Source organism: Macaca fascicularis, chromosome 11, assembly GCF_037993035.2.
Source record: "Macaca fascicularis isolate 582-1 chromosome 11, T2T-MFA8v1.1".
NCBI classification, from domain to species: Eukaryota; Metazoa; Chordata; class Mammalia; order Primates; family Cercopithecidae; genus Macaca; species Macaca fascicularis.
The window spans coordinates 17,976,248-17,996,241 of record NC_088385.1 but is presented as its reverse complement, the minus strand read 5'-3'; the positions used below and the strand labels follow the sequence as shown (position 1 = coordinate 17,996,241).

The 19,994-nt window shown below is 39.3% G+C and overlaps 1 protein-coding gene across 4 annotated transcripts in view; it reads left to right on the top strand.

Annotated features, from left to right (window-relative positions):
• RERG (RAS like estrogen regulated growth inhibitor) overlaps positions 1-19,994 on the top strand; it is a 113,768-nt gene that overhangs the window by 19,080 nt on the left and 74,694 nt on the right. Inside the window, exon 3 of one of the 4 annotated variants that reach the window (XM_074006322.1) lies at positions 7,561-8,320. The exons of the other annotated variants lie outside the window; for them this stretch is intronic. The gene's annotated coding sequence lies outside the window, so the exon portion shown is untranslated. The remainder of the gene's footprint in view (positions 1-7,560; positions 8,321-19,994) is intronic. 4 annotated transcript variants of the gene reach the window in all.

Here is a 19,994-nt window from a genome sequence, read left to right as displayed (position 1 = left end):
AGAATGCTTTTTCTATAAAGGTGCATTGGTACAGGTAGAAATAATAATAAACTTCTAAGGCACTAAAGACACTACACTAACTGCTATATTATATTATATAATTTTCAAATCCCCACTGCCATTTGATGAATGCGTATATATGAGTGAGGGCGTGTGTGTGTGCGTCTGTGTGTCTGTGTCTATATGTATGTTGGCTAAAACTACTATCCTAGAAAATCAGAACCTAAACCATCTATGGATTTTGATGATTTTTAGACTTAAAACTTGGAAAATATTGAAATACCAAGGGGTTCAATATTTAGTCTTATGTTTAGCTTTTTCCTCCATTTGTGGTAAATACCAGTCTAGAATATAGGAATGTAAGGAAAACATGTGTCCATCTCCACTGTAGACTCAGAGCTGGACCGAGAATAGGAAGATTGAAATGACATACAGTAGACATATGGCAACCTGTAGAAAACAAAAAACAAACAAAAAATAAAAGCCACTCATGGCCCTTTTGATAAAAATGCCTCAGAATGCCATAATCAAATGGAAGCATTTGATAAAATGTGTAAACCCGTAGAAACAATAGCAACCCAATTACTTCAGAACATTTACATTGAAGAAGAGTACCTCGTGTCGCCACTTGGAGCTTCACCCATGCCTGATTTATACAAGGCAGATGATGAGATATGGGATTTTTGAGCTGATGAGATTTTGGACTTTGAGTAGACACTATTATGGGTTGAGAACATTGAGGACCTTGAGATGAATGTATTTTGCATGTGAAACAGATGTGAATCCTTAGGGAACAGAGAGAAGACTGTGATAGGCAGAATAATGACCTCCAGAGATGTTCATGCTCTAATCTGTAGCACCTATAAATATGTTTCTTTACATGGCAAGAGGGCCTTTGCAGATATGATTGAGGTAATGGGCCTTTAGACAGGGAGATTACCCTAGATTATCGGGTGAGCCCAACCTAATCACATGATTCCCTAAAGGTGAAGAACCTTGTCAGGCTGAGGTCAGAGGCTGAAGCCAGGGGAAGATGTGACAAAGGAAGAATGGTCACAGAAATATAATGTTACTGGCTTTGAGGAGAGGGGAAGGGGATCATTAGCCATGAAATGTAGGTGGCTTCTAGAAGGTGAAGGAGGCAGGAAAATGCCTCCAGAGCCTCCAGAGAGACCCTCATGACCTGTGTCATACTTCTAATCTACAGAACTCTATGATAGTAAATTTGATTGTTATAGGCCACTAAGTTTGTGATAACTTGGATTCTTATACATAAAAATTGAATGTGGCTCCCAGAAGCCTTGATTTCATATGTATACTGAAATTACAACAAGAAGAGACTGCTGAGTATCAACATATTCTATACCGAGTGAAGTTTCTGAGCCTCTGCACACATATTCCCCCTCACTCTGAGGTTCAAAATAGCCTTTGGAAACTCAGGAATGGAGCCTCAATCAGATGGGAACACCAAATGGATGGAGATGACCAACATCCTGAAGAGTCATAGCTGGTTAATTTCTAAATTTAAGGGATCACATTGAGAGATCACTTGGGTTAGGCATAGCCTGAATGGAGTTGAGTTCTGCACCCCTTTTGACCAAGAAGGGGGGGCATTGAGAGCTGTACACAAAACAGAAGAAGTCACTAACAGTAAGTTGAACCATTTAGATTTATAAGTGAATGCCTCCTCATCAAGAGACAAGATAGGAAAAATGGAGAGGAAAGGAAATAGAGCCAGAGGTTGAGAACTAAAAAGAACCAATGCAACAAGTGTAGAGTGGCCAGTCCAGGCGATGTCCTTACAGACAAATCAGTTTGTGATTCTCAGGCATCTTTGCTTTCTATGAGTCCTGGATGACACAGTTATTCTGAGGGCAAGACCTACAGGAAGCAAAGCTGGTGACACAAGATGAAAGAGCCAGTCTCCTTGGGCAAAAAGGACTCAGCAACCAAGACAGGCTGAGCTGAATGGTGCTCCTGGGTAATACAGGCCCAGCCCATCCTTTCTCTCTGCACCGCCCACCCCTGTGCACACACATACTGAAGACACGTGGCTATAGACTATAGTTCTGCTTCCTTCCGTATAGTCAGGAATTTATAAAGTGCAAGGCTCACATTTCTAAAATGACTTAAATTAGGTTCTCATATTTTATTGTCTAGGTTTAAAGGTCCATAAAGGCAAATAATAAAAATGGCTTACTTTATACAATATCAGGCACTCTATCAACTATTTTATTTGACCTACCTCCTTTAATAGCTCACCAACATGCAATGAATTAAATTCTGTTATTTTAAGTCCCCTATTTTATTGATGAGGAAATTGAGGCTCACACAGGTTTAACAACTTGCCCAAAGCATATATCTACTAAGTGGCAGAGCCAGTACCTGAACTCATCCGTGCTCACTCCAAATGCCAGATCTTTTCAGTTTCTGGCCTTGCTCAGACTATTCCAATCAAGAATAGCTCAGTCTTAGGAATCCAGTACTATCAGGCCCAGGACACAAACATCTCCCAATTGTTTCACATTGAATTGTTTATGATTTATGAGATTCTCATTGATCTCCAAGAGAGACTGCATTTTATGATGCCTGCTAACTATAATAGTTTTATAATCCAATAGTCCGACTTCTTGGATTCAAATCTTGGCTCCTCTGCTTCCTGGTTGCACTACAATCTAAGTTACAGAACTCAGGCATTTTTGTGTGTTCGTCTGACATATTCTAGTTGCTCAGTAAATATTTGGAGAATAAAATACTGCTTCAGATTGTCATTGTAAGCATTAAGCAGAATAATTCATGAGAATGCTTTAGAACATTGCCTGGCACCTAATAAATACTCAAAGTTAGCTGTCATTATACATGAAATTAAAGCCTCAGGACCTGTGATTGAATAGACCTGTGGTCTCATGAGATGCTAACAATTAGGAGGTTTGGTTATTTTATGATTAGAATCCTCCCCTCATGTTCCTGGCCTTTCTCACTTCTCTTCTCATTCTCACCTAGGACTGTTTTGTTTCAGTGTCAGCAGTTAAGAAAGATTGCACAGCGTTTGTAAAAATATAAACTGCTGTGAATGCTCAGGAATAGCCTTCCCTTTCTAGTACAGCATAATTATGTACAAAATACCTACCTCAATGAATTACTGACAGTAATTGTGGAATCACCACCTCTAAAGTTCTTTAGAAACGATTTCTCATCCCAGAGAGGCAGTATGTGTTTCATTTTTAGTGTAAACTAAATGCTCACCAATCACTAAAAGCTTTTCTCATTCATGTGTTTGAGTTGACCCTAAGCATATTTTTGGTGCAAGGCCTACAGTCTTGGGAGCTGAGGACCTGATTGACCTTTACACCAGGGCTTTGACCTTGAATACAGTTGTTAATATGAAGCCCTAGCTTGGAGTTACATCTGTTTGAGAAATATTTCCTCAGGGGAAAAGAATGATTAAAACAAGGTGTCAATTTCTAGCATGTTTATGCCAGTCTTGTAATAAACTGACAGTGTTAATTATCTCAGTTCAGGAAGCTGAAGCCACAGTCATCTCTTCAGTCAGAGAACCTGTGCCTGGGTAAAATGAAATGATTTTTCTTTCCTTTTCCATAGATAAATATAAGAGCTGCATCCATACTATTAAACAGGTATGGGCAATGTGCTTACTCCTACATATCTATAGATATTATCTGACTGCTTTCTCATTTGACTTAACATGAATCCAGTTCAATGAATTGTTGACCAGATGGAGTTTACTCATGGAAACTTGAGAAGGAATAGAAATCCCTTTCTCAGATTTTAAATGGCCTGAAAGAGGGAGAGAAGTCATCGAATCATACGCCTTAGGCAGTCAAAGTTCCCACACCTAGCTTTGGGGTATCGTTTTGGATGGGGCACATACGCAAAGCATTGAGCATTATGCTGGACACCTATGTCCCTTCCACATTTGCTTGTTCATATGGCTTGAAAAACTTTCCCAAGACACACAAAACACAAAAGCAGCTGATGGATTGGCTTTTCACCTTAAGTTATTCATGCATTTGATTTAAGTCATGAATTGGAGATATTAATAGGCAGCAGGATGAGAACCGAAGCTGTGAGCCTTCCAGGAAGGTGGGTGGCATATTAGCAATGTAATTATTATTAGTGATGCAACTTCTAGGTATCTGCATGTCTCGGTTTGGTGCCATATGGCAGCAGTTACTGATTTCCTCCCATCCTTTGACCGCAGTTCAATTTGAGACAAATAGATGCTGATGGATTTGGGTAATTAACTAAACCAACAGAATACAACACACATGCATGCACGCACATGCACACACACACACACATACAGCCAAGCTTGCTGTGCCTTAAGAAGGTAAGTGGAAATTTTCCATGGGAAGTTATGGAACCGGAATATATAATCTTTCATGGAATAGGGTGACGGCCACCTACTTAGCAAGAGGAAAATGAGTGGGCAAGAAAGACAAAGATTAACAATGGCCTCTCTGTTGCTCCAACTCTTCGTTCCCTAATCAGGCACCCTTGGCATTCTGAGCAGTGCCACTTGTGTGAGAGGTGGAAAGGGGAGGCAGGATGGTCTTATAGCGTTTGTATGTCATTCCATTTGTAACAGCTTGGGCTCATCCCAGTCATATTGGACCTTACCCAAGGCAGTATTCCTGGAGGCATTGTGGAAATCTCCTCCACTCTGCCATCATATCTCGGGGGCTATCTAGAATGTTCCCATGTCAGCAGTTATTTATTCATGACTATAATGATGTTCAGAAGGGCTTTATTCAAGCCACTTTGCAAGCATTAATTTGACAAGCTCTCTGGCTTTCTGGGTAGTAGATTAAACCTTTCCACAAAGCGTTCGCTGGAAGGTAATATATATAGATATTTAGAAAACAAAACAAATGGAAAAACACTCTCAATTTTTGATGGATATAAAGGACTGAATCCTTGGCATCAGTTACCATGTGCCATCTGGCAGCCTGGAAATTGGTCTTACAGAGATAGTGGATATGACGTGGTTGTGGAAATTGCACCTAGAGAACCCAATGCCCCCTGTAAGATTTCCTCTGTGAATTTCATTAAGTTCTCAGTGGTCAGACACATTCAGCCCAACATCCTGCAGCAACCAGAGGGTGAAAAATGGACACAGCAAGAGATCCTGCTGTTGTTAACCAATAAAGCAAAATAGAACTCCTTTCTTGGCATCTGAGAGGTGAATATCATGTTAAGCATTCTTGGAAGAGATGGGCTCCAAAATTTTAAGCAACACCAAGGCTGTATGTACAGTGTATGAATCTGAGATGATGGAATGGAAGTAAGAGTGTGGCATTCATAATGGAGAGTTCACCGAACACCAAACTTTTTAGGGAGATCGGGCTCCTTCTTCCTCTTCTTCGTTTTTTAAATTAAAAACATTCGGTCTAATAAAACTGATTTTCAAAAGCACATGTTCTGAGGGGAGAGTGTATATATTTTGAGAACCGAGGAGTGGGAGACAATATGTGAGAGAGTAGGAAGAGTGTTTCAAGGGACCATTCAGTGACTTCTGAATGATCATTCATGATTTTACTTAAATGCGTCTTGCCTTTGCTCCCTAACAGCAAGGCCTGGAATGTGCTGTTGAAGGAAACCACTGTTTGTTATTTAGAGCCTAGCCTGAACCCTGCAAATGTGTTTCATGCAAACATAGATGTCCCCCAGCTGCACGCACACTCTCTCCTTTTCACCTGTCGGCACATGATTTAGCATAATCCCCTAAAGGTTTTCAAAACAGGGAAATAATCTTAAATTCTTGCACAGAGTTTATGAGTCATTGTTTTGATTGTTCTTGTAAAGGTACTTACTTTTTTTTCCTGCTGTCAATATGAAATCTCACATTCAAGAGATTTCCCATCCTTTTGGAGGGAGGGATGGGAAAGTAGAGAATAAAAAGAAGCAAGCCTCTTTTCACTGATTTGCTCCTTTCTATAGGATTAATAATAACCTGAATCATTTGCCTACCACTGAAAACTGACGAACATAACACATCCAGGGGAAATGATAGCCAAAACGTTCTAAGACTGATTTCTCTCATTTGCAATTATACTTGTACTTCCTCTTACTCACAATATTTTTCCATCCAAACTGGACCCAGAGTGAAAATACCAGATGATCAGGAATATCTCCCAGCTCTAAGCACAGAACTCTTGCTCCTATATTATATGGTCATGTGTTCATTATTATATTATTATATTGTGGACCCATATGAGTTCCTAAAGCTGTCATTTTGAGTTTATCTTTCTTTGAGGGAACCAGAAGTGAGACAGAGAGCCCCAGTGAGGGCAACATGGGATGAGTGTAGAGTTAAAGCCATCACAGTGTTCTGAGACGCAGATATAAATTCTCCAATGGAAGGCACGTGGAGTTTTTGGAGAAGTGATTAGATTCAAGGGTTGGGGCATGGAATGAAGATTAGTGAGGAACATCTTGTGGTGTCTGAAAGTAAGGAAGTGCTGAAAAATGAAAGGGTGGAGGCATGTCTACCAACCTCAAATAAAAACAGTTCCCCATGCCAGGAGTTACACAGTTTAAGCAAAATAAATAACAGCATAAAGCCAAAAATATTACTGAATATAACTCAAGGGATAAAATGGATATCCCTGAGGCCATACTGAAACAAATAACCGAATAAAGGCAGTAGAAACAGCAAGTCATCCTTAGAACACAATTCCAATTAATGAATTATAGAATGCATGAGTGGAATAGAATGTTAGAATACCAGATGAATAATCACTAATAGCAGCCATCGTAGATTTAGTGGGTAGAAATTTAAGCAGAAACAGGATATTTGCATAGTCCCATAGTGTCTCCCCTTAAATAAATATTTATTCATTACCAAGAGAAAAGTGGAATTTATGGTGAAAAAAATCTGGCAGACACCATGTTAAGCAATACTGAAGGTTAGCATCATTAGGAATGAGATATACTGACATGATTATATGATGCACTGAGAAGGGCACATCGCTTCTCTGGCATTATTTCCAATAATGTATATACTCATTATGGGTTAATATCAGACAAACCACAAATCAATGACATTCTGCAAAATGACTGGCCAGTACTCTTTAAAAGTGTTAAGGTCATGAAAGACAAGGAAAGACTGAGGAACTGTCACAGATTACAGAAGACCAAGGAAACATGACAAGTAAATACAGTGTAGGGTGTTGAATCATATACTAGAAAGAGAAAAAAACAGCATTATTGGAAAAAAAACTGATGAAATCTAGTTGAATCAGTTGTTTAGTTAATAGTATTGTACCAATATTAATTTCTTAGTTTTAATCACTGCATTTTGGTTAAGTGAAGTAATACATAATTCTCTGTTCTGTGCTATTTTCATAACTTTTATATGTCTAAAATTATCTCAAAATAAAAGGTATTGCATAGGCAATATTTAGGGTTTTTAAAAAATACATTCTAACCCTGAGGAAAAATAACTGTAAGCCGTTGTGTTAGGCTATTGTTGTATTGATATAAATACCTGAGACTGGGTAATTTATAAAGAGGTTTAATTGGCTCATGATTCTATAGGTTATACAAGAATCATAGCAGCACCTGCTTCTGGGGAGACCTCAGGAAGCCTCCAATCATCGCAGAAGGCAGAGGGCAAGCAGGCACCTCGCATAGCAGGAGCAGGAGCAAGAGAGAGAGAGCGAAATGCCACACAATTTTAAACAACCAGCTCTCATGAGAAGTCACCTACTGTCACGAGGCCAGCACCAAGGGGATGGTGCTAAACCATTCATGAGAAATCTGCCCCATGATCTGAACACCTCCCACCAGGCTCCACCTCTGATACTGGGGATTACAACTCAACGTGAGATTTGGACGAGGACACAGATCTAAACTATATTAGGCGTCCAGGACAATGACAATACAATGCTCACCATAACACTTGGCATTTGTTCATTCAACAGCAGCTCAGCAGTCACTAGGTCAAGTCACTGTTAGCCTTGGGGATTTTGTGGCTGACAAGTCAGGCAGATCCTGATAAAGCAGTAAGTGCCAGGATAAGAGAAGTGCATGGATCTATGAGAATGTATAGAAGCAACACTGAATTTAGGCTTGTGGGGATCAGAGGTCACAGAGCTGAAGATGAGTAGGAATGGGCCAAGTTGGAATTGACTGAGGAGAGAAGGGATAAATGATATGGATGTCTTTAGAGTGGAAGAAATAGCATAGCAGAAGTGGAGGTAAGAGAAAACAAGGAACCTTTGTAAAATGAAGAAAAAGTTAACTTGACTGGATCATGGAGTTCAAGGGGAGGCTGGAGAGAGATGAAGCTGGAAAGGTAAGTAGAGTTCACATCACGTTAAGAAGTTTGTGATTTAACCTAAATATGATAGCGGCTAGTAAAGAGCTTGAATCAAGAGTGATGTTATTAAATTTATAATTTGGAAAAAAATTATCTGGCTTCCCTATGAGGAATAGATTATAATGGGAAGATGAGGCCTTGACACTATAGTGAGTGGCTTGGAGAGAAAGTGGACAGATTTCAGAGGTCTCAGAAAGGCATAATTAACAAAAGCTAATGCTTGATTGCATACAGACAATAAGGGAGAGAAAGGATTTACTGTTTAGAATGTTCAGTTCTACATCTAGAATTAGCAAATCATTGTAGTCTACACATAAGTCCACGCTACCATGTATGGCAGCAGCCTGTGACTGCAATATGATTGTCTGAAGATCTATGATCCTTGTGTGGGTGTGACAGGCACCCCTGATGGGACCTCTAATGAGTCATGTCCTGGCTCCTTGAATGTGCATAGAATCCGTAACTGTCTTCTAACCTATAGGAAATAGCAAGGGTGATAGGATGCCACTTACATAATTAAAAGTTACATTTCATAAGACTGTCTTAGCAGACAAGTGAGAGAAACCTCTTTGCTGTCTTTGTAGAAGTAGCTGCCATGTTGTGGGAGGGCTATGTGGCAAGAAATTGTGCGTAACTGCTAGGAGCTGAGAGTGGTGCCAGGTGACAGCCAGTGAAACGGTGAAACCTCAGTCTCACAACTTTGAGGAACTGAAGTCTACTGACAACCTGAGGAGGCTTGGAAGTAAATCTTTTCTAAGTCAAGCCTCTGATGAGGCTGCAATCCCAACTGAGACCTTGATTGCAGCCTGGCAAGATGCTGAGCAAAGGACTTCTGACCACAGAAAACTATGGGATGGTAAAGGGTTCTGTTCGGAGCCACTAAGCTTGTGGCAATTTGTTATGCAGCAACAGAAAATGAATATACTCACTCCAGATACTGCGTATACTCACTCCAGATACCGTGTTCTTCCTTCTTTTGTATTTCCCATCTTTGGCTCTGTCCATTATCAAGGTCTTAAACTGGGCTTTCTTCTTGTTTTTACCTATCATTTATGTTTTCAGCTACTTAACCTGTATATTCTGAATGTTGAAAACTCTCTTTGGCTCTATCAGAACTGGGTTGACCTACAAATTAAGGAACATCTTTGCCCTCTTTGGTCAACCTAGAACTATGTTGTATGCGTAAGCCATTACCAGTGACATTTGCTTTCGGGTATTAGAGCACCCCAAGACATTCCCACTATTTGCCAAACTTGTCCAACCTGCGGTCTGTGCACAGCATATAGTCCAGGACAGCTTTGAATGCAGCCCAGTACAAATTTGTAAACTTTCTTAAAATGTTATGAGATTCTCTTGTGATTTTTTTAAAGCTTATCAGCGGCCGGGTGCGGTGGCTCAAGCCTGTAATCCCAGCACTTTGGGAGGCCGAGGCGGGCGGATCACAAGGTCAGGAGATCGAGACCATCCTGGCTAACACGGTGAAACCCTGTCTCTACTAAAAACACAAAAAAAACTAGCCGGGTGAGGTGGCGGGCGCCTGTAGTCCCAGCTACTCGGGAGGCTGAGGCAGGAGAATGGCGTGAACCCGGGAGGCGGAGCTTGCAGTGAGTCGAGATCGCGCCACTGCACTCCAGCCTGGGGGACAGAGCAAGACTCCGTCTCAAAAAAAAAAAAAAAAAAAACTAAAAAAATAAAGCTTATCAGCTATGATTAATGTTAGTGTATTTTATGTGTGGCCCAAGACAATTCTTCTTCCAATGTGGCCCAGGGAAGCCAAAAGATTGGACACCCCTGGAACCATGAGGACCTGTTGTAGACCCAAACTGACTTCCCGTGCTTTCTTATGTCCCTTACCACAGAAGCAGCAGGCCTAAGCTTCTTTAAGCCTTTAAGCTATCCTCATCTACTTTAACTCTTATGGAATTGAACTCTCACACCTGTAATCTTATTCTTAAACTGGACTTCATATACTGTACCCTTCTCTCTTATCTTACTGTTACTGAGAAGTGTAACATTGTAAACTACTACCTAGAAATGGATAGAGAATTGTAAAAATGGCATATTTGGGAATGTGTAGAGTTTAAGAAATCATGCAGGTTTCTGAATGTCAAGCTCCTTGGTTTGTAACCTTGCTGACATAGGTGATAACCAGGAGGCCGTGGCCTTCTGCCTTTTCCATGAATTTTTGAGAACAGATTCAGTAAGCCTTTCATTTCTTAATCCTCATGTTTGGTTTAAGGTAATGCAAAGTCCTCTCCCAGAAGACCCTTCTTTCTAATCCTCTAGCTGTAGAACCATCTATTCAACAAATGTTTATTTACCACCTACTATGTGTAAGTCACTGTTTAAGGCTATGGGAATATGGCAATGAACAAAAGAGCTTTAAAAACGAAATTTGCCTTCTAAAGGGAAAGAGATATAATAAGAAAATTAATACTTCAATGCACAGTGTGTCAGTGATAGCTATGATGGGGAAAAATGATGAGACTAAAAATAATAAGAGTTGCAATTTTTAACAGAATAACTAGAATATTTCAGTGAGAAGATTGCATTTAAGCAAAGATCTGAAAAGAGTGAGAGAGTGAATCGTGTGGATATATGGACAAATAGTATTTTAGGCAAAGGAAACAGCAAGTGAAAGGGTCTATTTCTGCCAAAGGAAGGCCAGTTTAGGTGGAGTAGAGTGGAATGGAAAAGAAGAAAGAGGTCCGGGAGATTACTGGGCAGGTGAAACTATGTAGCTTCTTGCAGGTCACTATGAAGACTTTGGCTATTACTGGAATAAGATGAAGAACCATTGGAATATTTTAAGCAAAGAAATGACATGTGTCACATTTAACAGTCTATCATTTCTATGCTAAGAAAACAATATGGTGTGTGTTTACAGGAGAGAGGTTGAAAACAAGGGTAGGAACATAGAAACCAGTTAGGAGGCTACTGCAATAATCCAAGTAAGGCAGGGCAAACATAGAACATTACCATCATTACATAGCTATATGCTGTGCATAGCATATAGCCCAGGACAGCTTTGAATGCAGCCTAGTGGACTCATGGGGAGGAGAGACAATATGGGACTCCTTGCATTTTCTGGTGACTGATGAAGAAATCAAGAAATCTGATAGAAAGAACAAGTGATCTCTCGCCTTACTCTGAGAGTGCATGGGCGTCTGAGGCATTCTCTTAACTACTGCCCATAGAGAACAGAAAGCTATGGAAAGGATAGCTGATTTCATCCTTTCTCCAAGCAGCATATTTACTTATCTCTAAGGACTATAATTTCAGCTGAAAAACCCTTTTAAGGAAGAGCAAATAATCTCATACTGTTGAGCACCCATTACAGTCTAGATACAGTTTTAATATGCTTTGGTATAAGCACACATCATGTCCACCTGTTATGTGCTAGATACACCTAATTTTTAAATAAAATTTCATCTTTACATTAAATATGAAAAATATATTATATCTTTATTTCTGGAGTTCACGAAAGATGAATGCCATGGCCAGGGCAGGAGTCAGAGTGGGAGCATGAAATAATCCACAAGATCATCACTTTTTGTTGACGTACTTGATGCTGCCTCCTCTTGGGGGATTTCTTCATGCATGACAATCCAAAGAGAATGTTAATAGATTAGAAAGCTTTGTGTGTTTGTGTAACTTTCTGAATATCTCTGTAGAGACACTGTGACCTTCTCTAAGTAACAGTGGTTACCCAAGCTGGGGTCCCTGGACACAGTGTTCTGTCTTGTCCTTTGTCAAAAACCTATTCTATTAGAGCATGTAAGATAAATATCTCTTCACCAAGGAGGCATTAAAGGCAACTGTGTGAGAAAAAAACAAAACAAAACAAAACACTGCTGGAAATACGTGAACATTGGACTGGTGAGCAAGGAACAGGAGTTATAGTCTTGGCTTTCTCGCTAATTAACCATATGGCCTTGCAAACGTAGTAATTCATCTCTCTGGATATCTATTCCTCATCCTTAAGATACGAGTATTGCCTGTCTAGGACCCATTCTAGCTCTGGAACTCTATAACCCAGTTTGGTGTTCTCTATCATTTACTCTGGTGGGAAAACATTCTCCATGTCCTCATATGTTCAGTATTTAGTTATTTCCTGATAATAAAAGGGAGAACAATATGTAGTCTCATAAAATTATAATAAAGTCTGTAATTCATCTAGTATAACCCAAGAGAAAGTTCTCAGCCAGGTGCGGTGGTTCACACCTGTAATCCCAGCACTTTGGGAGGCCAAGGCGGGCGGATCATTTGAGGTCAGGAGTTCGAGACCAACCTGGCCAACATGGCAAAACCCTGTCTCTACTAAAATAGCTGGGTGTGGTGGTGGGTGCCTGTAATCCCAGCTACTCGGGAGGCTGAGGCAGGAGAATCACTTGAACGAGGCAGGAAGAGTTTGCAGTGAGCCAAAATTGTGCCATTGCACTCCAGCCTGGGCAACAAGAGCGAAACTCCATGTCAAAATAATAAAAAATAAGTTCTCACAGCATTTATTTTTGCTATTAAGAATAGCTAAATGACTAAGAAAATGTGGTAAATATGTATGGCCTTAATTCACATTTGTAGCTGACATTGTCAAACTTAAGACCCATCGGTGTTATGGCTGGTCACCGAATAAAGTGTGAACAAGTAAACAATTGTGCTCAGACCCCAGACTTAAGGAGTTTGCTGGCTTCCATTCGAAGCACATTTAGTTTGTATTAATATAGTTAGACTTTGGATTTGCTAAGTACTGCATTTGCTCTTCAGCACATTTTAAGCTTTACTTTCCAACAAGAGTAGTGTATTTTATTAGTATTCAGCATTGTGCTTTATTCCTACTTGTTGCCTTGAGAGCTGGTTCTACCCCTCTGCTCTTGAAAGGTCAGTTTTCAAAGTCTATTTCCTCCCACCATCTCCTCAAAGATTATGTTGATCATAACTTCCAGTTTAGCCTGAAGTAGTGGAAAAGTTTTATCCATCGTTAAGATAGTTGCATAGTGAGTGAGATGAACTAGATGGTCTAATTATCTCTGTGGGAATCTTAATTGAAATCAAATTACCCCATGTTAATTTTTTTCTAATAAGAAGAAAAAGAGGAAAACAAGCCAAGCACCCAAGTTCTCCTCCATTTTCTGCTTAATAGTGAAGTTAACAAGAAGGTTTTCCCGAGTATTATTCATTGACTGGTATCATATTGGCTGTCCCCAGGGCCATCGACTCTTCCCAGCTGCTCCATTAATCTCTGGGAAATCCCCAGTGCTGCAACTGTCACTGTATAATTAAATGCTTTGTTATTTTCTGCATGGTCCTGTACTTTGGCAGCTTATTTTCATTAAATAGCAAGGCCTGTTCTTTGTCATTTATCCCATATGGCTGTGAAGAAGTAGCCTCCATGTCTTTCTTGGTTTGATTCCTTCTTCTAAATTAACGTTTTCTTCTCCTCCTTTTTCTCTTCCTCCTTCTCTTCTGCCACCTTCTCTTCTTCCTCCTCCTCTTCTCTTCCTCTCCTCCTTGCTCTTCTTCTCTTCCTCCTCATCTCTTTGACTCAAAGCCAGACTATCTAAATAATATATTAGATTGATATAAACTAATTTTTATCTTCATTTTAACCTCTTTTGAGTAGAGAAGATTTAAAACATTAGAATTAAATGTGCATTTTTAATTTTTTAATGTTTTTCCTACAAAGGTTAATCTTTGACTGGAGCACATGGCCCAGCAAACATCCAGACAAAATGAAATGCTATAAATGCTGAACAGGAAAAAAATAAGTAATTTCACTTCCTGATATCATCATGCTACTGATTTTTATATAATCTAAAATATAATGTATTTTTAAATATAATTTGTATAGCTATTTGGGTATCCTCTGAAATAATGTATATAAGAGAAAGCTTATCTATTCCTCTAAGATTTACTAAAACATTTTTCTAAGTCTCGTATGTTCAACTTTTTAATGGTCATTGGTCATTGAAAAAACAGTTTTCCAGGTTTTCTCAGTTCAATTTTTGATGTTATATTTTTCTAAAATATTGCCCATTTTTATATCTTAATATATGTTGGCATAATTTGCTTCATAGTATTCTCAAATCATTGTATAAATATCTACTCTATCTGTAGTCATTCCTCAAATTCTTAAGTTTTTTCTTCTGTTCTTTTTTCTCATCAGCCTTACTAGTGTTTTATCAAATTTATGTTTTGTATTAATTTTTTTTCTTTTCAACTTTTGTTTTTGTTTAGGGGGTACACATGCAGGTTTGTTATATGGGTAAATTGCATGTCGCTGAAGTTTGGTGTACAAATGGTCTCATCACCCAGGTAGTGAGCATAGTTTTTGATCCTCACCCTCCTCCTACCTTTCCCTCTCTAGTAGACCCTGGTGTCTAGGGCCATAACCTGATAATATGGGAAAGAGTTTAAAATAATTATTTTCCCCCAGAGAGCCCAACCTCAGAATTTTCCCTTAAAATACCCTACTGTTGCTAAAAAATGACACAATTACTTTCATACAGGTTGGAGCATTTCTTGACACTAACTGAGGTGTCTTCACCTAGCGGGAGGTAGGGGCATTCCAGGAGATCCAGGGGAGTGAGGGATTCTAAGAGCAGATGGCCACTCTGCTCTGAATCACATTGCAAGCTCCCTAAAGATCTTCTCTGTGAGTTTCTGAGTCCCCTGTCCATTGATTCTCAGTTTTAGGGTGCACATTACAATTATGTGAGAGCATTAAAAATCTTGACGTCTAGGCCACGGTTAAGAATATGTGAAAGAGGATTGATATGAGATTGATATCACAGCAGCAAAGGAACTAAATATTTCGTGTTCTATATTCTAGTTGTTGAAACATGGCAGAATTTGGGTCCAACTTATGTGTATTCTGGCAATTGTGGCAATTAATCTAAGATTAAGTACTTCAGGGAGAATGAATATTATTTAATATAAACATAGCCATCAGAAAAAAAAATTGGGGGTCTGCACCTGTCCCTGAGATCTTGCCTGCGCAGGAATGAAGTCAATTCTGGCGGAACCATATTGAGGCTATTTATGCAGTTCCTAGTCTGCGTTTGACAAATTACTGGAGCTGTTTTTTTGTCACTTTCCATTGGAGTGTTTTATTAGGTTAAGGGAAAATAAAATTACAGGAAAATAGAATGTCCTTCTCTATGCCTGCCCCCATTCTTTCTTGTGGTATTTCAAATTATGGAATCTATGAGAGACCTCCTAAGTACCTCAGTTCAGATTCTGAAAGGACTCCTGAAGGTTGACCTTCTTAAAATGTTAGAAATACAGGGAAAATCACATAATTTCCCACAAGCTGACTTGGCAATATTCATTTTTCACAATTCGTCTCTGACTGATTTTATGACACACCTTCTGTCGTTATGATTTGCTGTCATCGGACGCTATTGAATTCATCACTTCAAACATATTGTGTTCCCAGGTTTACAGCCTGTAATCATGATCCGGATCTCAGTGAATTCCTGATAAATGAGACTCATCCTGATCACGTAGCATAAGTCAGGGGAAACTTTACTGGATTTAGAAATTTCAGACATTGTGGTTTATCACATATTCTCTAGAAAATTTTTCACTGGTCATATTTCTTTTTTTTTTTTTTTTCCTTAAGAAGCAAGCCAGTTTCGAAAAGCAGAATACATCCATTTGAGTATAAAAAAGTCCTTCTTCCTTGCAAGACTGCTCTCATATACAAAGGAATATTGAATATTCTCCCTCTTGTTTCAACTAGGTTCATTTGGATTTACTGCCTGTCACTACTGTATTAATATATTATTCACATTATAAAAAATATAAAATGTAGACATTTTGGAAGAATGAGATTAAAATAACAAAAATAGAAGTTTGAATATTTTCTTCTATATCTTTGGAGACTAGTGGTGTAAACGAGGAAATGGACATAAAGACATTAAGTAATTGATTTCTTCCCTTCTCTGATTTGTGTTCACCATCACATTCTGACTCCTGAGTGTCACTGGGTTTGATGTGTCCTGGAGAGTGACAATGATGTAGAATGAATTTCCATAAATTCGCATCACACGTTTTACTTTTAGAAAGATTATCTGGCTTCCTGCGAAACTTCGATGGGCAAACAGAGATATTAAGTGTTTGTTTATAGGCTCCTCATTCTACTCTTTATGGAAGATGAAAAGATACATAGTTCTGATGAGACTGGGGACTACTCCCAGCTGGGTTCATGACAGGTTAACCCTGAAACAAGTAAGTTTAGGGTAAATTTGGAAGACCTTTGTTTTCCATGCTATTTATGGGCCTGTGTAAAAGCTGTGCTTTTCCTGGATTTGGAACAAAGTACAATAAAATTATTTTTCTTAAATGATATATGGAGATCATTTATTTAAAGAAAATGCCGTAATAGCTTCCTAATATCTCGGAATGACAGATTGTAAAATAAGATGTTGTAGGCATAAAACTTTACATAACGTGAGGGAAAATATTCGTCCTGGGTTAAAAATTGTACACCTGAACTAGAAGCTTCGATTGAATACTGCATTTCATGTCTCCGCTGATTTTCTTTCACTAAAAATTGAGATAAATGCCTTTTTTTATCTGAAAAAAAGAAATGCTTTTCTTTACTAATATACATTTCAGGAAGATTACAAAGTTTTGAATTTATATACAAAATTATTTTAATTTTGCATTTACTTTTTAAAATTGAAACTAAATTGATTACTCAATTTCAATATTCTGGAGCTTTCTTGATTACAGATTATTATATGTTTATCCACCTATCTTAGAGGTTTATGTTAAAATTTAAATGATATAATGCATGGGAAGATATATTCTAAACCATTAAAGACAATATAATAATGAGTTATTATTATTACGTTTCAAAGATTTATCACAATTTAGATCTTACATCCCCATATTTTCTGCTCCAACTTTTTATAATATTTGCATAAAAATCTCCCGTTAATACTTTCTTTTGTGTTTTTTGTTTTTGTTTTTGTTTTTCAGACAAGTTCTCTGTTGCCCAGGCTGGAGCACAGTGGTGCAATCATGGCTGACTGCATCCTCAAGCTCCTGGGCTTAATGGATTTTCTCATTTTTAGCCTTTCAGGAGCTGGGACCAATCACAGGCACACATCACCATGCCCAGCTAGTGTTTTAATTTTTTTTTTTTTGTAGAAACAAGGTCTCCCTATTTTGCCCATGCTGGTTTCAAACTCCTGGCCTTAAGCCATCCAGTTGCCTCAGCCTCCCCAAGTGCTGGGATAATAGTCTTAAGCCACAATACGTGGCTTAATACCTTCTTAGTTAGATAATGGCTGTTAAGTATTTTGAGATCGTCAGGGAGTAAAAATTATTATTGTTAAGTCAGAATGTAAAGATGAACACTTTATATCACTTTACGTTGATGTCATTCCAGAATCAACAAGAATATGTGGAAAGCATATGTTTTGCAATTTAACAATTGCTATTACATAACAATTGGCTCATCTTTTTTAGACTTATAGAAATTTTTAATTGTTTTAGATGAGAAAAAATAAGACCTGTACTTTATAATGTGATAGTATGTCTTTGAGTCAATATTCGATTATTTTTAACCTTTGAAAGTCTTCCTAGCTAACAGTGGCCCCTTGGTCCCATTATGGCTAAGACCTGGGAGGAGATATTTGGTGAGGATGGAGAGTTATTTTAGTAAGAATCCAGGAGATCTTTTAAAAGTTAATTAGAGGGCCGGGCGCGGTGGCTCACACCTATAATCCGAACACTTTGGGAGGCTGAGACGGGCGGATCACCTGCGGCCAGGAGTTTGAGACCAGCCTGACCAACGTGGAGAAACCCCGCCTCTACCAAAAATACAAAATTAGCTGGGCGTGGTGGCACATGCCTGTAATCCCAGCTACTCGGGAGGCTGAGGCAGGAGAATCACTTGAACCTGGGAGGCGGAGGCACAGGGAACCGAGATCATGCCATTGCACTCCAGCCTGGGCAACAACAGCGAAACTCCGTCTCAAAAAAAAAAAAAGTTAATTCATTTAGTATTACTTTCTTCTTCTTTTTCTGAGATACGATTGTCTTGTGAACAGTGATTTAATTCTTCAAAGTCCGAGAGAGAGAAAATGACTGAATTTCCAAATGGCTCCGGCCAGTGGTCAGTGGTTGCAATGGCATACTCCCAGAGTTTGCTCTGTGAATAGCAAAGCCCTGCAGTCACCCTCTTGCAATGCCCTGCAGGTATTTTCCACTTGGTTCTATGTGTGACATCACTTCTACTTTCTTTTCTCCACTCTTTACTCTCTTCTCATCAATATAAACGTCAACACCCCAGCAGGCTTTAGTCGTTTGCCTTCTTCCTCTATAAATGGAGAGAAGATTCACCCAGACATAATAGTATCTACATTTATTGAACTCCTATGATGTCCACAGATTATTCTAAACAATTTACATGTAGTGATTAATTCTCATAACAATCCTATGAAATAACTAACATTATCTCCGCTTACAGACGGAGAAATGGAGGAGAGGGAGGTTAAGCATGATATCCAAGGTTACGTAACTAGTAAGTGGCAGGGCCAGGGTTTGAAACTTAGCAGCCCAGACTGCCAACACTGTCGTCTTACAATATCTCGTTTCTCACATTTTAAGTCTGCAAAGCCCAGCCATTAGCAATCTTGATGAATGGGGTATTTGTGAACACAAACAAAGAAAGAAATCCCATGCCAGTTTCTGAATTAGATATGGAATTTCATGAAAGTGCTCTAGCTTAATATTTCACATATTGTTTGGATTATTAAGATTTTTCAAGATGAAGAAGACTAGCTTGCTGGCTGTTGGATTTCTGGGTTAAATCCCCATGACTCAGTCATTATCAGTCTCTCCAAGGGCCTCCATTATCCAGGGCTGGTGGAGGACTTTCTTTGGACTGCTGCAATGTTGTGTGCTGTGCTTACTCCAAATGATACCAGAGAAGGTGAACCAAAAACAGAGTTTTAAAGCTATCGATGTCTGTGTTTGGTTTCTTAGTGGCTAAAATGACATTTCCATGGCGAGGGGAGGGGGGTGGGAAACAACTGGAAAAATGGATATCTGGATGCAATAGAATTGCTGCTATTAATCATTTGTACATGTGAGACGAATTGAATCTGAAAGCATATGAAATATCTTCGCAACTCATGGGGATGCCAAGCTAGAAGCCACCTGGCTGTGTGGTCTTACTCCCCAGTTTGGAGCAAGAGCATTCGAAAAATTCTGCTTCCTACTCACAAAGCTGGGAGATACAGACCCGTGGAGTCAGGAATGAGGCTTTTAGCGTATGAGTGGGGCAGACAGATCCATTTCAGAGATCTCTTTATCGGTAGTGCACGGGACAAATCAGCATTCAGGATCACAAGTTTCTAGCAGGTAAAAGGGCTCTACCTCGTCCCTATTGACTTCAGCCAGTGCACTTCCATCTCCAAGTCTGCGCCTCCAAGGGTGCTGTGGATGATGTATTAGATCTGCCTCATGGACTTGGGGTTTTGCTTTTGATCGTTCTTGGCTACAGTACCCAGAGCTACTGCTTGCCGGAAGCTTGGCTGTGGGGCCTGTACGGAGAGATAGGGCTCGTTTTCATGTCAGAGCCATTGCCAGTAGCTCAAGCCTTTCAACTCAGGACCCCAGCTCTCCCCACCTCTCC